Source organism: Onychostoma macrolepis, chromosome 11 (assembly GCF_012432095.1).
Source record: "Onychostoma macrolepis isolate SWU-2019 chromosome 11, ASM1243209v1, whole genome shotgun sequence".
Taxonomy (NCBI): Eukaryota; Metazoa; Chordata; class Actinopteri; order Cypriniformes; family Cyprinidae; genus Onychostoma; species Onychostoma macrolepis.
Window position 1 is genome coordinate 22509841 of NC_081165.1, and position 18269 is coordinate 22528109.

At 37.1% G+C, this 18269-nt stretch overlaps 2 protein-coding genes across 6 annotated transcripts in view; one reads left to right on the forward strand and one right to left on the reverse strand.

Annotated features, from left to right (window-relative positions):
- tbl1xr1a (TBL1X/Y related 1a) overlaps window positions 1-18269 on the forward strand; it is an 82092-nt gene that overhangs the window by 54942 nt on the left and 8881 nt on the right. For 2 of the 5 annotated variants that reach the window (XM_058791761.1, XM_058791757.1), the window contains exon 3: window positions 7022-7088. The exons of 2 other annotated variants lie outside the window; for them this stretch is intronic. The gene's annotated coding sequence lies outside the window, so the exon portion shown is untranslated. Of the gene's footprint in view, window positions 1-6806; window positions 6919-7021; window positions 7089-18269 lie in introns of all 5 variants that reach the window. One more of the 5 variants, XM_058791758.1, reaches the window with a different exon arrangement.
- si:ch211-51h4.2 (uncharacterized) overlaps window positions 11168-18269 on the reverse strand; it is a 133441-nt gene continuing 126339 nt past the window's right edge. Inside the window, exon 19 of the mRNA XM_058791755.1 lies at window positions 11168-13815. The gene's annotated coding sequence lies outside the window, so the exon portion shown is untranslated. The remainder of the gene's footprint in view (window positions 13816-18269) is intronic.

Below are 18269 nucleotides of genomic sequence, written 5' to 3' on the forward strand. Positions count from 1 at the left end.
CATATATTTATTTAATTGAATCGTAGCATTTGTCAATTCGCAATAGTATTTAAATGGGTTGAATATATCATGCAGCCTTGGAAAATGGTCAAATAATGTGTTTCATGGATTCATTCTTGTCTGTGGAATGCAGCGCTTCCTGTATTTTGCTGGTTACTCGACACGAGCACATTGCAGTCCAGGATTTTGAAAGATCGAGTACTCCAATTGAAACGAGGAATTGTGATGGCTAGGGCTGTGCGATTTAATCGAATCGCGATTTGAGATGCTGCGATTTGCTAATCGCAAAGCCTGCGATGTGGACGCGATATGACTGTTCCAGAGCAAACGCAAATGCATGACTGCCAGCCTTGAGTGGCAGTCTTACTAACCAATTGAGTGAGTGCACCTCCGTTCTCCCCAATCAGCACTGCTCAAGAGAGAGAGCGAGTGGGATTATGGCGTCTACAGGGTCAGATCGATAGTCAGGCAAATTAATACTAAAGAAAAACTTATGCAATATGAGATTACTTCGGCTTCGAAATGACAGACACCGAACAAAAAAGGTCATTTGTAAGAGCTGTGCCACAACACATAAGAGCTCCCTTATCGGTTCTGCTTTTTGTACTGGAGAATAAAAGATATACTCTTAGATGTTTTTATTAGTACATGGACGTCATCTTACATATTTTATCTCTCCAACAGAGTGTAATTTGAAAGTTTCTAATGCATGTTCGCTCTTCCCAATTCGGAAGACCGCACACACAGCCCGTGTCTCTAAATGCTTCTCATGCTCCCTTCTCTCTGCCCCACGCGGCACGTATCCCACATCTCACGGACGAGCCGTTTACACTTGCCGCACACACGCAGCCTGTTTCGTGATGCTTGTTTATACTTGCGTCTGGCTCTGCGCAAGTCTCTACGAATGCATCTGGCAATATGGACGAGGCTTGACACACACGTGCATCCTGTGTCAACTCACGCCTGGCTCCGCGTTTAAAACAAAATGTAAATTCAGTCTAACTGCTTGCTAATTTCACTTGGATGAAATGGAACATTCAGCACATTTTCCACTTGTTCTTAAAATCCCAAATATCTAAAAATGAATAAATCGGCCTGTAACTTATGTAATACTTTAATAATTGGCTAAAGTAATACAGTTCTTTATTTACACACAATAAACTAATCTTTCCTGTGAAATCCAGTAATTAAGTAAATTCTGTAAAAGTAGTAATATCATTATAATCTTACCTGCTGAAAAAAACAATAGAACCCCTCCCAAAACACAATAGTAAATTTAATGGATTTAAGGATTATAATGGGAATTGTATTGCTTTTAATATAATGGTGTCTACTGGCGTTTGATGGATTCTATTGCTGGGATGTAATCTAGCAGATGGGAACCAATACAACAACAGTAATTCCTATAGAAATAATGCCCAAAACACACTGTAAAAAGGAGTTTTGTACTGGTTTTAATGGAAACATAAGAATTTCTATAGTTTTTTTTTCAACAGGGGTACGATACAAGCTGAAGCTTGACTTTGCAAAATTAAATCGCAATATCTATTGATATTTTCCCCAAATCGCACAGCCCTTGTGAAAGCCCTAATTGTTATAATATTTTACAGTATTAGCCTGCTTTTTTCCCCTCTTCTCTATCTTTGATCGAATCAGTGCAGCATCGGTAAGCATAGCTTGGTAAGCGACTTCTTTCAAAAACATTTTACCAGCCTCAAACTTTTAAACTGTAGTGTTTGTCATACAGTCTTGTGACTGCTGATGTCACACAATCTGCCTTTGCCTTTACCAAGATCTCACTGGGATCATATCGTACAAACTGACAAGCAACAAACGGAAAAGAATTAAACCATGTGAACTGGCTAAAAAAAAGTAAGAAGAAATGTAGATTATCTTGCCAACTATTCTCATTACTCATCTTGCCCATCCCTAGTTTTTCATTTTGCTTTTGCTCGCTTCATAAAGCCCTGTCCCTGATGCTATCACCTCCCCAGATTATTTAGCATTAATGTCAAGGCAACTGCCATTTAGTGATGAATATGCAAAATGTAACCTTTGTGCCTGAGCTGTTGCAGCTCCATCTAAATCACATATGATTATGGCCTTTTTCAAACTGCCTGCTTCCTGTCTGATGTAAGATCCTCAGAACAATAGAGAAGGTGTTTGGCTTATCTAGCAGGTGCATCAACAGTTGTTAACGAACACCCCCCTCATTACCTTATTCAATGCATGGGGGATGGGAAGCGTCTGTCGGAGCCTCCGTCTTTCTTTACGAGAGAGAGAGAGAGAGAGAGAGAGAGAGAGAGAGATGAGGAAACAGCCTCCCATACTCCACTGAATTGTCACTTTGGTGTGTAGGAGGAAAGACTAACTGCTCTTTGAAAGGAAACCGTGACATCTGTTTCCTTTTAGCTAGGTAGCATTGTGAAGATTGCCGAAAAATGTTTTGTGTGCGCAAGTACGTGAAGTTTCAATTTCGCTGGTAGACTTTCTGAAGAAGGGGGGTTTTCTTTTAGCACATTTTCAGTTTGACTCTAGGTCCCCTGCTTACAACTGTACCACAGACAACAAACGGTTTCCTTTCACTAGGAAAAAAAAAGTTATTTATTATAGTGTGCATTGAAGTTATCAAGGCAAAGCAGATTGTATATATTGAGGTCTGTCGGTCGAAGATTGCACTCAGTAAAGTATTGGACACGGTATTGTTGATTTAAACAAAGGTCTCAGCTTAAAAGCTTAGAATAAGAGAATAATTGCTCACCTGAGCTAAACCCGAGAAGACGAGTTCAACAGCACAATGTAGATGTTGCCAAGTTAATCCTACAGTTGCATGATAACCTATTGTAATCTTCTCTCTAACTCATGTTGATAGTATAATGCATTGTCTGCTCTGACAATAGTTGACCTGAAAGACAAAACTGTTGTTGTCACAATATCTTTATGGTGTGTCATGGTTAGGGTTGGGTAGCGTTTGGTTTTTTTTCGATACCGGTGCCAAATCGATACTTTTAAAACGGTGCCGGTGCCTAAACGGTGCCTGAACCGATACTAGTTTTTTATATATATATATATGGACAAAGGCATTGCTATTGCTGTAACTGAGTAAACAGAAGATATAAATGTTTTGAATGATAAAACAAATACATTAAACACTCGACTACAACAATATATAGTTTATCTGTGTTATTCAAGCCATCTGGTATTTTCATAATTAAATATATTTATAATGCATTGCTAATCGATGCATTAGTAGCCTATGGAACATATTTTCTACCTCATTCTGTGACAAGAAGCTACATCAGATCACAAAAGGAAGCTTTTAACTGCTGTGGACTAAAAAGGTTATAATGTTCTCTTTTGTTGGACAACAGGTTTAAAAACGTGAATACAAGATACTTTTAGTTTTAGGCATTTTAATTTAAGCTAGAGCTGGTCGATATATTGAGTTACCATGATATATCGATATATTCTTTATAAGCTTGATACGAGCACAGCTGAAAAAATATCTAGGGAGGACACAGACTGAACTGCTGCGGAGAAAGTGCATAATACAATTTGTTCTAAACATGACAAGCTTTATATGAAGGGCTTTAAAAAAAAAAAAAAAAAACTCGTAAGATATACTAGCCTATTTTATAGTTTCAGTTTAAAGCGGCTCTGACAGAGACGTGCTGTTTAATGTGTTTGAGACGTGCTGTTTTCCCTAATGCATAACTTACATTTCACAGGTAATGTGACCTTACATATTCTCCATCTGTAAATGTTAGAAAGCCATGGAAATATTTCCATTTTGCTGTCAGAAGTGCGTGAGCTCTCTAGTTGGCTTTACGATTCTCCGCTAAACTTCACAGACTTAATTTATGCGCGCCAAACAGACGGAGCGCAATAACTCTGACTAAAATATACATTTTGCTGAAATATTTGTAGTTGAACAATAAATGTGACGTATGCAGAATTTTAAACCTACAAGTAAGTGTATTTGTATGATAGCACTAACTGTAAAGTAATGGGGTAATCAAAATAGCCATTTCTTCTCAGTCTGTGCTTTATTTTCATTTTTAGTTTAGTAAATTTAACTTCTGCTTTAAAAGCATTATTTTTGTTTTTAGATTGAAATGTTACAATGTTAGAATGTAATGTGATTTTAACCTTTTTGCACATAATATATGCCTACATGCTTACATTCACTTTATTTGTTTAATCCAAATACAAAATACCGAGATACCATATACAACACATGAGCCAAAAGATACCGAGATATGAATTTTTGCTCATATCGCCCAGCCCTAATTTAAGCATGTTTAGCTTAGCTAGTTAATGGAACGCTACCTGCTGCCGTCAGAGCAAGTGTAATTTCTGCATTCACGCGCTCCTCGGATGCTCTCATTTCCCGAGTTGTGCTAAGTCGGAATGTGAAAACAGCACACTCACGCGTTACTACTACAAAGATTTGTTGTACTTGTATTATTTGAGCTTTCCGACGTGAGTTCACGTGCATTTTCTCAGTCTGGAATTTATTTTTCATGCGAGGTGCCAGTGATGATGCTTCTTACGTTCGTTTCGGAGAAACAAAAGAAAAATATTTTAATCGATCGCTCAGGCATGGCACCAAAATGAGGCACCGAAATCTCTAATTTAGATTTTTTTTTTTTTTTTTTTTTTTTTTTTAATTTAAAACTGAAGAGAGACTTTTCAAATCCAAAACATAGGCCTAACATTTGGATAACATTTGAAGTTTACCTTACAATTATTTCAATAGCAAATCTTCAATAATGAAAGTGAGCATTACAAATGATCACAAACTGGATGTTCACAGAAGGTTCTCATGCTGTTGATTTTGCTGTTATATAGCGTGCACTATTTTCAATTGTTTACTTATGTGGAGATGCACCAGATGGACGTTTTTGCCAGTTAAATGTCTGTGGTTTCGCTTAAGATGCAGTCAGATTAAAAGTTCATCTTTCAATTTAATCGTTTAAATAAATAATTCTGTGGCAGTTTGCATTGCATCTTGTGTGAATGGCATTTGAAGAACTAGCATTAAATAATGTGGTATTTTGAGGCTTGGGCATTGCAATACTTCTGTAGTGCCGGTGCACTGTACAATCCCTAATTAGTATTAGTGTTGCTTTACACTAATATCTGTTAATATCCGCTTGTGGCAGCGTGCTTGAGTTGCATTATTAATTGAAATCTCTAACGCATTTTGTAACACAACACAGTAAATTGAGCTTGAGTACTTTGGTAAGAGAATGTTTCTAATCGAATTGGATGTGCTTCCCCAATTATTTTCACGTTTTATATGAATTGGCAGTGTAATTGAATTGATTTTAAACTAAATCAGTTCCCAAGTTGGTTTTTAAGAAATCTTGGCCGTCCCTTTTCTCTCAGATCAGACATTCTTTTGCTTAACACTGTAATGACACCTGTTACTTCGCTTAGCAAATGCAGGCCAATAATCTGAGCTAACTGGATCATCGCTGCTCTGGAAAACAGATAGACGCAGCAGGTGCAACAGCACAAAGAAGTCTCAGAGACCCGCGAGACATGGGCTGGGAGCAGGCGGCCTGAAGGAAGTAGTTTCCACCCATCTCTGTTCAAGCTTAACCTTGGTAGACAAGAGACCACTGAAACCCGCCAATAGCTGTAACTTAACCGCCATGTCAGTACATACGTTTCATTACTCGGCTGTGGAAACTAACACATGCACACTCAGGGTGAGCCCAAGATGGTGATTTATGAATGCAGAAATTAATTCCAGACCTAGGCTTAATCTGCGTCTGGGAATACTACCCTGGATGAATTTTTATTTTTATTTTTTTAACTTTTAGGCTTGATTTAGCTGTGGGTATATGGCAGGGCAAAATTTCAACTTGGGGCTATATTTCAGATACAATGTTTTGGTAATGTGACAGCGAGTTTTCTTGATAATGAGATGGAACTTCGTATAAATGCTTACTTAAAAGTGCCTGTTTATAATTAGTTTTTTCTCCAGGCGAAACCATTTGACAAGGCAGTAAACCCAATTTCAGTTTTGCCGAGTTATGACATTTTTGTAGTCCGTTCAAAATTGAGAATGTGATCCTCTTTTGGTGCAAATTAGTTAAGGTAATTTAAACCTATAAAATAAAACTATTTGCATAACACCACTATTGATTGATTAATTTTTCTTTCTTGCTTTCTTGCTTTCCTACCTTTGTTTTTCTTTCAAGAAGCTGTTGGGGCATTAGAAAACCTCACTAATGATGTGTTAAAAGCAGGAAACAATGTAGGTCAAAACAATGTAGTCAGCTTTACCTGACGGTGGTGGAACCTGTTTTGTCTCTGTTGGAAGTTTTGGTGTGCCTTTTATCTTAAAATTTCAAAATGTATATATATCATCTACATAGTAATGCTAGGGATGTAACAAGTCACCCAACTCATGATGCGATACGATTCAGAATATTGATTTCATAATGATTTTTTCACATTTTTTTTAAGACAAATTATAAATGAAAAGGTGTCCTATTGTTATTTCTCAGACAAAATGCTCCACTTTGTGAAATTGAAATGTCATATAACAAAACTAAACTGAAATTTTAAAACAAAACCCAAATCAAATAAATACAAATAAAATAAATCTCTTTATATAAACAAAGTGTTGTTTATATAAACAAGGTGTTGTTTTCAAGAAATTCCTTCTGGTGTTTTTTTGTCATGAAAAATGTAAGTGGCAACCTAAAGAAAATTATTTGGTGACATTGAAATTTACTGGACATTTTAAGAAAGTCCATAGAGACACTCATTCAGTCTGTTACCTTACCCAGGAGAGATGGAAAAACAATAGAGAGAGGCTCTCAGCAGAAAGATGGGGAAAGATATGACATTTTCCATCTAAACTGCAACGTCCACAAACAGGCTTTCATTGACCTCAGACAGGTTGGTTTAATTGGGGCGTGAATAGCAGGTGATGTTTTTTTTTTCACGTCCAGATGCTTGACAAATTCTGCTTCATTCACCCTTTTCTGTAATGTTATTGCAGGTGCTGAGACACTTGGCTTGGATCCTTAAAAAGCGTTTGCCTTTGCGAAAATAAAGCTGATAGTGTGGTAAGTATAAATGCATGTTGGTGCTAAGATGACTTTTTTTTTCTCTAATGAAAATGGAAAAACTTTTGTATACTGTGCCATGAAAAGGTTTTTGCCCCCTTCCTGTTTTTTAATTTTCTTGCATATTTGTCACACTTCAAAGATTCAGATCATCAAACAAATTTTAATATTACACAAAGATAATGCAAATAAATACAAAACACAGTTTTTAAAGGGTGATTTCATTTATTAAGGGAAAAAAGCTGTCCAAACCTACCTGGCCCTAAATGAAAAATTAATTGCCCCCTCCTGTTAAATCATGAAAGAACTGTGATTAACCACATTATTTTAGAAAGCTGAGTTAAATTTCACTAGCCAAACCCAGACCTGATTACTGCCAGACCTGTTGAATCAAGAAATCACTTAAACAGAACCTGTCTGACAAAGTGAAGCATGTTTAAAGAGCAACACATCATGCCACGATCTAAAGAAATTCTAGAACAGATGAGAAACAAAATAGTTGACATGTATCAGTCTGGAAAGGATTATAAAGTCATTTTTAAGGATTTGGAACTCCAGCGAACCACAGTCAGAGCCATTATCCACAAATAGAGTAAACTTCTAACAGTAGTGAGCCTTCCCAGGAGTGGCCAGCCTACCAAAATTACTCCAAGAGCGCAGTGACGACTCATCCAGGAGGTCATAAAAGAACCCAGAACAACATCTGAAGAACTGCAGGCCTCACTTGCCTCAATTAAGGTCAGTGTTCATGATTCAACAATAAGAAAGAGACTGGGCAAAAACAGCATCTATGGGAGAGTTCCAAAGCAAAAGCCACTGCTGACCAAAAAGAACAAAAAGTCTCGTCTCACATTTGCCAAAAAATATCTTGAAGACTTTTGGGCAAATATTCTGTGGACTGATGAGACAAAAGTTGAACTTTTTGGAAGGTGTGTGTCCCGTTACATCTGGCGTAAAACCAACACAGCATTTCATAAAAAGAACATCATACCAACAGTCAAACATGGTGGTGGTAGTGTGATGGTCTGGGGCTGCTTTGCAGCTTCAGGACCTTGATGTCTTGCCATAATTGATGGAACCATGAATTCTGCACTCTGCAATCAGAAAATCCTTAAGGAGAATGTCCGGCCATCAGTTTGTGACCTTAAGCTCAAGCACACTTGGGTTATGCAGCAGGACAGTGATCCTAAACACACCAGCAAGTCCACCTTTGAATGGCTTAAGAAAAACAAAATTATGGTTTTGGAGTGGCGAAGTCAAAGTCCGGATTTAAATCCGATTAAAATGCTGTGGCATGACCTTAAACAGTCCTTTCATGCTTGAAAATCCTCCAATGTGGCTGAATTAAAACAATTCTGCAAAGAATGAGCCAAAATTCCTCCACAGCGACGTGAAAGACTCATTGCCAGTTATTGCAAACGCTTGATTGCTGTTGTTGCTGCCAAGGGTGGCACAACCAGTTATTAGATTTAGGGGGGCATTTACTTTTTCCACGTAGGGCCAGGTAGGTTTGGACCGGTTTGATCTGAATCTTTTAACTGTGACATGCAAAAAAAAAAAAAAAAAAACAGGAAGGAGGCAAAAACCTTTTCACAGCACTGTATATATATGTATATACACACACAGTGTTTCCACAGGATTTTGTGAGACTTGTGGCGGCAGGTGACGTCACACATTAATTAGCATATTTATGACGTCACTGCGTCAAGTTTGCGTTCAGACAAGTTGTGGCACTTCAGATCTGTTCTACTCTATGAACTGTCACATTGTCTGATAAAATCAATATACATCTAACTTGCACTAAAAAAGCGACTCTATGTGGTGGTTTTGGTTATATTACTGTTTTGTCTCATTCAGCGCACTGCCTGAGTCTGAGTAACAAACTGTGCGCATATTAACAGATGAATTATGTTCATATTTAAAAGTCCAAACAGTCAGTAAGCGACAGGTTGCTCTATTTTGTAAATTATTTACTGATGAGTCTGCTGCCAGGGTTTCCGCGGGGTCTTAAAAAGTCTTAAATTTAGTTATCCAAATTTAGTCTTAAATTGTACAAGAAAGTCTTAATTGTGATTTCAAGAGGTCTTAAATTTGGAGACGGAAAGACCAGAATTGCTATATGGGTTAAACTAGTGCGCGTATGAGTGCCTTCCTTCACTGCAGTCTATTAAAATGCATTTAGAATGATCACATAATTTAAGATATCACATAATTTCAAAATTTGGGCTGGGCAAAAATGTTTTTTCGATTAATCGTTTTTTTTAATGACATCAATTCGATATCAATTCTCAAAAGCCGTGAATCGATCTTTTCCGGTATTTATTTCAGCACACATTTAAAACCAGATCTGATTGATGTGATTTTTATCATTAGTCTTCTCCACTAGATGTCACCCTTATTTACCTTGCGCAATGTTTAGGGCTGTCACGGTTAAGGAATTTCCCTTGCGGTAATTTTGAGTGGCTCAATAGCGCGGTTTGCGGTATTACCGCATATCTGTGTGTGTATGTGTTACGATGTAAGGAGGTCATATTCAAGAACCAACCAAACCGAAACTAAATCGCGTTTAAACAGGAAGTGAAGTAAACCGAAGAGAATGACAAAATAACGGTCCACATAAAACATAAACCTGACAATAAGATCATTAGTATATTGTTAGCCTATATACATGCAGTTAGTTCTGATCCTCAAATCTGTCTGACAAGATAATTTTTCTGTTGATATTTCACCTGCGTGTTCTAGACGGGCTGTCAGTCAGTGCAGCTTCATTGTTACGCCACAAGGTGGCGTCAAGGAACTGTCTTTGAGTGAGTCTTCATTCAACTACACGTTCAAAAGCACTGATTCGTTCAGAGATTTGTAATGAAACGCTGTTTAAATCATTTTAACTTTGAGCGCCACTTTTAAAGGCTCAGCTGACCAGCAGAGCGTCGATGCTAAGACAGATTTTGCTGTCCTTGGACATGACAACCTGTTTTCACAAATATACATGACTGCCTGAAGGACAGACGCAGGTAATCGCACGCGATCAGTCGATCTCTCTCTCATTCGCACGCAGTCTGTTTAGGCGCCATGATTTCCGCAATGAATGAATGAATGAATGAATGAATGAATGGCGGATGGCGTGATGCACTTTTGTTTACTACACACTAAAGCGCAGACGACGCTCGCTGTGTTTTCATCTTCTGTCGTTTCACTATATGATGATATTAACACTGCTGCTCTGAGAGAAATCTAGTAAATCTGTGTTAAAGCTACAAAAGTGATTTTTCTCTGTTTTGTTGTTTGATTGACATTCGTGACACAGAAATCCTTTGGAACATTAAACTGCTGTGAACCAATATACTATTCATTTTCTTTATCAATTATTTACCTTCACCTAAGCCATAAGCAACTGTGTTTACAAGGATACGTGCAGAGACATGCATTTTGACAGTTTCACGCGTATGTGTCATTGCAGGATCAAATACGCGGAAGTGAACCGAATTCAGTGTTCATGTGCATCTCAGTGGCTCTCACCGTGTCTACAATGGCCGCAAGCGGTGTGACAAAATACAATAGAACCCATTATAATCAGTGATGCTGTCTATACTGCATGCGGCGTGACACGGCAAATCCACGACAGTAAATCCCTCGTTCTTTTTATGACGTACTGACACAAAGTTCAAAGGATTTGCACCGGTCGCTTTGTCGTGTCCAGTGTAGACAGCGTGGGCCGGCGCAATGCAATAGCTGCCGCGAAAACAATCAGTATAAATATAACAATCAGTATTCTAAAAATCGCACATGCTGCGATGTGACTATCACGGATGTGCACATCGCGATATCGATGCTGAAATGATAAATCGTGCAGCCCTAATACAATATGAACACAATAAGTACATTGTATTTATTTTTGGATGTAAGTACATAGTAGTTAAGGCCACCTAATATAAAGTGGGAACAAAATAAATAAATAAATCTGTCTGAATAGGACCGCCAATGATTTATACTCAAGAATACACTACCTTTCAAAAGTTTGAGGTCAATAAAATTTTTTATTTTTTTATTTTTTTATGGGTAGGTTTAAGGGTGGGTTAAGTGTAAGGGATGGGTCAACAGTATAATTATAAATGTAATTGCAGAAATTAATTACAGATGTAATTACATGCAGATATTTTATTATTTATTTATATTTAGTTTTATTATAAAAGTATAGCTACAATGTAAAAACATGTATGTACACAATAAGTGCATTGTATCAAATTATTAATTTAAATGGTATACATGGTGATTAAGCAACCTAATATAAAGTGGAAAGAGAATGATGAACTATTCATCAAAGTGTTTAGGTGTTTGCCCTAAATCAGAACTATCTTGAATAATACACAGAGTAATTAACTTCCAAAGGTCAAGGGGTCATAACATCCTGAACAGCACAGCATTTTTATAGTGTGTAATGTGATCATATACTACCTTCAGACTTCCTACCTAGAATCATAATGGCATTCAAATGTTCTAGAGTAGAGTAATAAGCATGTATTTGGCAATTTCATATTATTTGCTTACTTTGAGCAATATTAGCAGTTATATTTTTGCCTTCATCAAAAATAGTTCCAGAACAATCCGAAGCAGGATAAATCATAGTGTGTCTCAGAGCAATACGGAGTGATACAGACTTAGCCAATCAAATTAAAAGGCCTACTGCTACTCATTTATTTTGTAAAAATGTTGTTTTGAAGTCAGCGTTCCCTACAAAAACATAATTATAACCATTCCCAATTAGCTTCAGTCATGATTCATTAACGATACACCCCAAACCCAGAAAGCAGAGCTTCCCACTGATAATTACAGCATTGTAGTAGTGTTAATGTGAAGACAACCATTATTGTATGCGCAAGACTGTCATCAGATCACAAACTTAGATTGTGCCTAGGATGTGATTTTATAAATTCAACAATCTGCTTTTTATAATAGGCCAAAGGTGACAGCTTTATCCCGAGTTGCCTTTATCAGTAACTGTTACGTTTTGAGAGCAGACAAAAACTTCTTAATGTAATCGCTAACGCTAATGCACTCAAATAAGAACAATGAATGAGTCTGTGTGTACTGGCACTCTAGCTAAAGTAAGTGATTTTGGCAGGTGGTGATATGATGTAACCCTTCTGAACAGCTCCAGCGAGATCATGTTCCAGCAGACCTTTAGGCAGTGCTTGTTCCACATGTTCCAGAAACACCCCATCCTAAGGGTCTACATGTGTAAAAAAAAAAAAACCGCACCAGCAGCAGAATTGGGTCGAAGGGTAGATACCTCTGTAGATCCTTTATCGCTGTAGATAAGATGCATCCCTTGTTAACCAGGTCTCCACAGACCTTGAATATGTTACTCATTAGTCATTTCTGCTGTCTGAGTTGTGTTATAGTGAGTTCCTGGAAACGCTGTCAGTGCACTCAGTTCATATGGAGATGAATAACTCTCGTAACTGACCGGGAGTGGATAAACCAATCTGCTATTGATTATTGGCTTTCTCTGAGCTCCAGCATTGATTATGGTCATTTCTTTGCCTGGTCGGTTATAATTTATTATCTACTGCTTTTTATCACATTCTGGATACTCTAGGTATGCCAGATAAAGCAACACATTTGAGGTTACATTATTGCAATTCTGACAATAACCGTGTGAATCTCACACACACAGACACGCACTCAAAAGTCCAATGTCAAAAGAGGGAAAAATAATTTCTACAATGTATTACTGATACACACTTTTTTTTCTTTTTTTTTGGCAAGGATCCATTAAATTGATCAAAAATGACAGTAAATACATTTATAATATTACAAAAAAGATTTCCAATTCTAACAAGTGCTGTTCTTTTCAACTTTTTCACCAGGGGGGTTATAACAGGTGTGTGTATGTGTGTGTATATATATATATATATAATGTATATTCTGGACAGGTTTTGTGAGATTGAAGCCTTGAGGTGCTGCAATGCATAATGCTTTTTACTTAGCTCATAAAGTATTTGTCCTTTGACATACACTTCAATGCCTCACCTTTAGTCCAACATGGTGTTGAATTTAGTGATTCATACTACAGAAAGAATGTGTAGGCTGTAGGGTCAGCTTCAGCTGCTTTACTCATAGTTTAGCTCTGTAGCTGCTGGCAATCAGGCCACATTTAGTGTCACTCGTTAACAGAGGCAAATAAGTTCATTAAACACACTCCGCACGTCTGTGCCTGTGCTGCAGCACATCAAATCGGCTCCAGGCTCATTCAGTTACAGGATGGTAAAACATTTTTCACATAGATTCAAAAACAACGTGCTGTTGACTTGTTGATTAATTAATCCATAACAAAGGACCGAGTAATGCTGAGTGCGTACATGCAGGTATGCTAATTAGCATCACAATTATGATAATTGATAAAAATGATAATTATTCTCACATTCTTTTTTTTTTCTAGAAAGGAGCTGTTTTTTTTTTTTTTTTGTTAACCCTGGTAAATTTTTTTATTTTCTTTCAAAATGCTTCCTTTTTCTGTAAAAACAAGTCACATTGTTGTTTTTCTGAATGACATGCTTAGAGTTCTCAAAGTGCCGGAGGAGGACAAAAACATTATGCAATCCCCATGGTCCTCCAGGAATCCAGGCAGTTTAGATCTTGTCCTCATGTTACCTCCCATTCTTGTTGCCCTCTTTTAAGTCCTGGTTTGAAGCAGCACGTCGCCTCCCTTTCCAGTGACTCGCACCTGTGCGCCAAAGATAAAATCGTTGATATGAGAGTCAACATTTCATTACAAAAATGCCATGAACAGCCACCTCAGACAGAAAAGTGACAGCCGTGCTCACCCAGAAGCAATGTCATAACATATGCAGATAACCTTCCCTGTCTCTGATATGTCCTTCTGTTACATCAGCCACAAACTTGTCTGTTTTCAAAAGTTGCCATGTGGTGTTTACTTTAAGCTGTTAGGCTCAGGATTTAACACCTCCAAGGATTTAAAATTAGCTTTACAAAAATTAAGCATAAAAATGGAGGTTTCAAAATTGTATTTGTCAAAAGATGCAAGCTGTTTGTTTGGTAAATGAAATGCCATCAGATCCACCTTAATCTTTGTGAAACTTAATGATCAAATTATCAGCAAAAAAAAAAAAAGACTTAGTTTTCAATATGTAAAATATAATTTCTTGTTTATTTCTTTGGACTTTGTTTTAAAATATGACTTATGCATGATAGATCTGCAATCATCTTTACTTTGGGTCAACTTTCAAGCGTTCAATACATGTGCAAAGCAGCATGTCTGTAAATGCACAATTTTGTGGCATTTTCATACTGATTTGTTTGCTAGCTGCAGTTACAAACCACAGTAGCAAATTGTCTCTGGTAAGAGAGTGTTGAATTGAATTAGCTTTAAACTATTTTTTAATCACTTTCAGTGAGCCATTGCGAACAGTCTGAGAAAATCTATTATATTAAAAAACATTAATCAAGAATTTTTCAAAACCGAGTGTATCGATGTAATGTTTCATTTGCATTAAAATGTGTTTAAGTAAGTCATACATTTCAGTTCCATGATGTTTATTGTGATTTTGAACCAGGCTGACTGCTTACTTTAAACACTGCAGGAATTGCAGGAGGCTTTAGAGTACTTTGTCCTTTGCAAAATGACTTTGATCCAACTTTTGTTGGAGCTGAAACTAGACTGTTTAACGATCCCATAGTGGCTGTAGTTATGTGCTTTATAGGAGATGGGCTGGACGTTAAAATACATTCTCCTGTGTGTAGAGATGACTATATTCAAGCTATCCATAGGCTGACATACTGAAGAGTGTAAACACTGTGTTTCTAACTGAAGCATCCATAATGGCAGAGCTATGTCATCTGTAGGGCAGCGGTTAAAGGATTCTTTGATAAAATGCACTTCGAGGCCTTGGGTGGATGTATACGTGTTTGACCACAGCCAGTGCGATCCATTGACCTGCTTCTAGGACACTTCACACAAAAGAAGAAGAGTAGGGAGATCCATTAATGGCCCTGATGTGTCATACTTCCCCCACCCCTCCGTGTTCAGACAGACATTGATGGATCCAGATCCTAAAGTAGGTCAGATGAGGTGATGCGTTAATCTTGCTGGTCCAATTTGATTTTATTTTTCGCCCTTTGGAGAGTTGGTTGCATCACAAGCAGTTTAGACCAGCATCTGTCTTAATCGCTTGTGACAGCATTCGCTAGCGTGTGGCATCTAATAAGCAACGGTCATTGTTCCTGCCGGATTGATTGGGCTGCTTTGCCTTTGAACTCGACCTGATTGTTGGATGCTGACGGAGGGATGTGAGCCATATGCTGATTTCTCCAAAAGCGTCTGGTGGAAATGGTGTTGGCATAATTGCCTTGAAAAGAGGAAGAAAAATGGTACTGTTGTCTGGATGTGGGGTGACGGTAGCACGTCTGCTTCAGAGCTGCTCTGTTACGTGCAGTGACATTACTTTGGTTTACAAGTAGCCAAGTGTTTCATGAAGAACAGTTAGAGAAATGTAATATAAAAATTAAATTATAATTTTATGAAATTATTATTATACCTGAGTGTGTGTTTGAAGGAAAACAAAACAAACAAACATTAGTGTTATCAAACGAAATGCATATTTCTTACACAAGATGATGATGATGATAATAATAGCACTGTTTTTTTTTTAAATGAGTAAAGCAGTGTTTTATGAATTGCCTTACTATTGCAATACGTGGTTGCATATTTACTATTTATGTTCATGTATTTAGTATTTTCAAATTTTTACATTGTTGTTAATATCAACATAATTTTAATATTTTTGTAAATTGTTTTGGTGATTATACTGTAAATATGAAGCAATGTTTACTTCATGGATGCACAGCACTTTATGGCTACATACCATTTTGTATAATTTGTAAATACAGTTTCTATTAAGTGATTTTAATATTTATGTTGCTGTTGTATTTTTATTTAATAAAGGCATTAATATTTTATCATTTAAATATATGCCTATTCTAAATATGTTATTGGTATGGTGAAATAAATATAAATATATTTCAATCTATATCTCAACTGCTGACACTTTAAGGTAATCAGCTATAACCTAAAAGCAGCTATAAGCAAAGGTGTTCACTGTATTGCTTTTAAAACATTGCTCCGTTTGTCTGACCAGCCTGACACCACAGCATGGGCTCCAGCACTAATCTGAGTTTGGGGCAGGACTATCTCTTGGTCCTTTTTTCCTCCCACATCTACTTAAATATGCTGTGGTTTTGTGAATTTTACGAGTAATAATTTACATTACAGTTAGAAAGCTATTTGTCTGTCTGTGATATTGCTTGGAAAGCAGGTCAAACATAATCTCCACAATTCATGGCACTCTTGAGACAGATTTTTAATGCTTAGGCTTTTGGGATATTTTCTTTTGTGCTTAATTGGTGGAAGAGGAACACTGACTGTGAAGAGTGTCTTGAGGAATTTGCGTCCAACGGTCAGTGTTACACAAGAACACAAGCTCTCCAAGCTTCTCATTGTTCACTGAGGCCCTCAGAGGTTTGAGAGGATCAAGTTCACTGTTGTCAAGGGAGTCGTGTGAAAAGCCCAGAGTACCACTGCCAAACACACACACACACCGAAAGGTGTAATCAGCCTCTTCTAAATAGTTAAGCGTGTAGTTTTTCAATGCTGAAATACTTTCTCCTCCCAGTTCAATGAGACTACTGTTAGTCATTTAGCTGCATGTTGACATAAAGAAGAGTGTAAACACTGGGGCTTTGTGGTGCTTTCAAAATATTGCTGTTTGCATCATCAGCCCGACATTCTTTGTCTTTAAAAATAAGATTTACATAGTCCAGGCTGTAAAACGTCATGTGGTCTGACTACCTTAAGCACAATATTCATGAATTAATAATTCATGATATTCTTGAAGGCTTAAAAATAAATAAATAAATAGTGCTGTCAAGCGATTAATCACATCCAAAATAAAAGTTTTTATTTACATAATACCTGTGTGTTCTGTGTATATTTATTATTTATATATAAATACACACCCATACAGTATATCTTTTGAAAATATTTACATGTATATATTTATATTCATATAATCTATATTATATATAAATATATTTAATATATAAACAAAATATTTCTTTAATATATATATACATGCATGGGTGTGCATTTATATGCGTAATAAATATACAGTAGACACATACTATGTAAACAAATATATATATATATATATATACATACTTAAAATCTGTTTCTTGAAAATGTTAGATGTGTACAAAACATTTACTTGGTTACATGGATTTTTTTTAAATTTTATATTAAAACCGAAATAGTTAAATGTGAATAGTAAAGTGTTAAGGCAGAATTAAAAGAGTATTATTTTGTTTATTTTTTATTTTGAAGATTTTTTTTATTTAACTCGTTTAATCACTCTGGAGCTGCGGGAAAATGACTTGACCACCGTTTCTGATTTGCAGACTCCCTTCTGCATGGCCTTCTTTGACATTATTGCTATAAACTGGCCTGTTATCAGTCCGTAACTTGATAGCCATCTGTTACACCTTTCACCCAAACCAGTTAAATAGCATTTCCTCTCTGACTTCCCCCTCAGCCTTGAATAACACAGTACAAACTCTCTCACCCCGAGTGCATGCGCTCCACTGTTACGCAACCCACGCCGCCTTTGATTATACAATGAAGATTACGCTACACACCAAGCATCCTCCAGTGCACCAAAATGTCGTCCAAGGCAGGGAACGTATCGTGAAATTTGCATTCCTGAAGGCGATTTACGAGGCGCAGATGGTGGTGTATCTCATGGAGGTCTGTGACCCGTTTCAATAAAAGCTCTTTCGGTGTCATGTCTACAAGGGAAATTCCCCATCCCATGTTTTTTTTTTTTACTTGAACTAATGTTACCGACTGTAAATGCCTGGAGTTCCCTGCTCTGTTTTACAGGCTAGGTGGTCCTGAAGAGCAGGGGTGATTCATTGGAAGGTAGCGTTCCTCCTCAGTATCGACTCAGCCGCTCGATAATATAGATGAGCACTCTGCACTGTTGCAGGGATTTAATTTGGCTATGCTGTGTGATAAAACGCATCGATTCGGTGGCACCGTTCTACCTGATTTGATTGGACGCCGCAGTATCTCTATTATCTGATTGGCCTTGACACACTGCCTTTTGA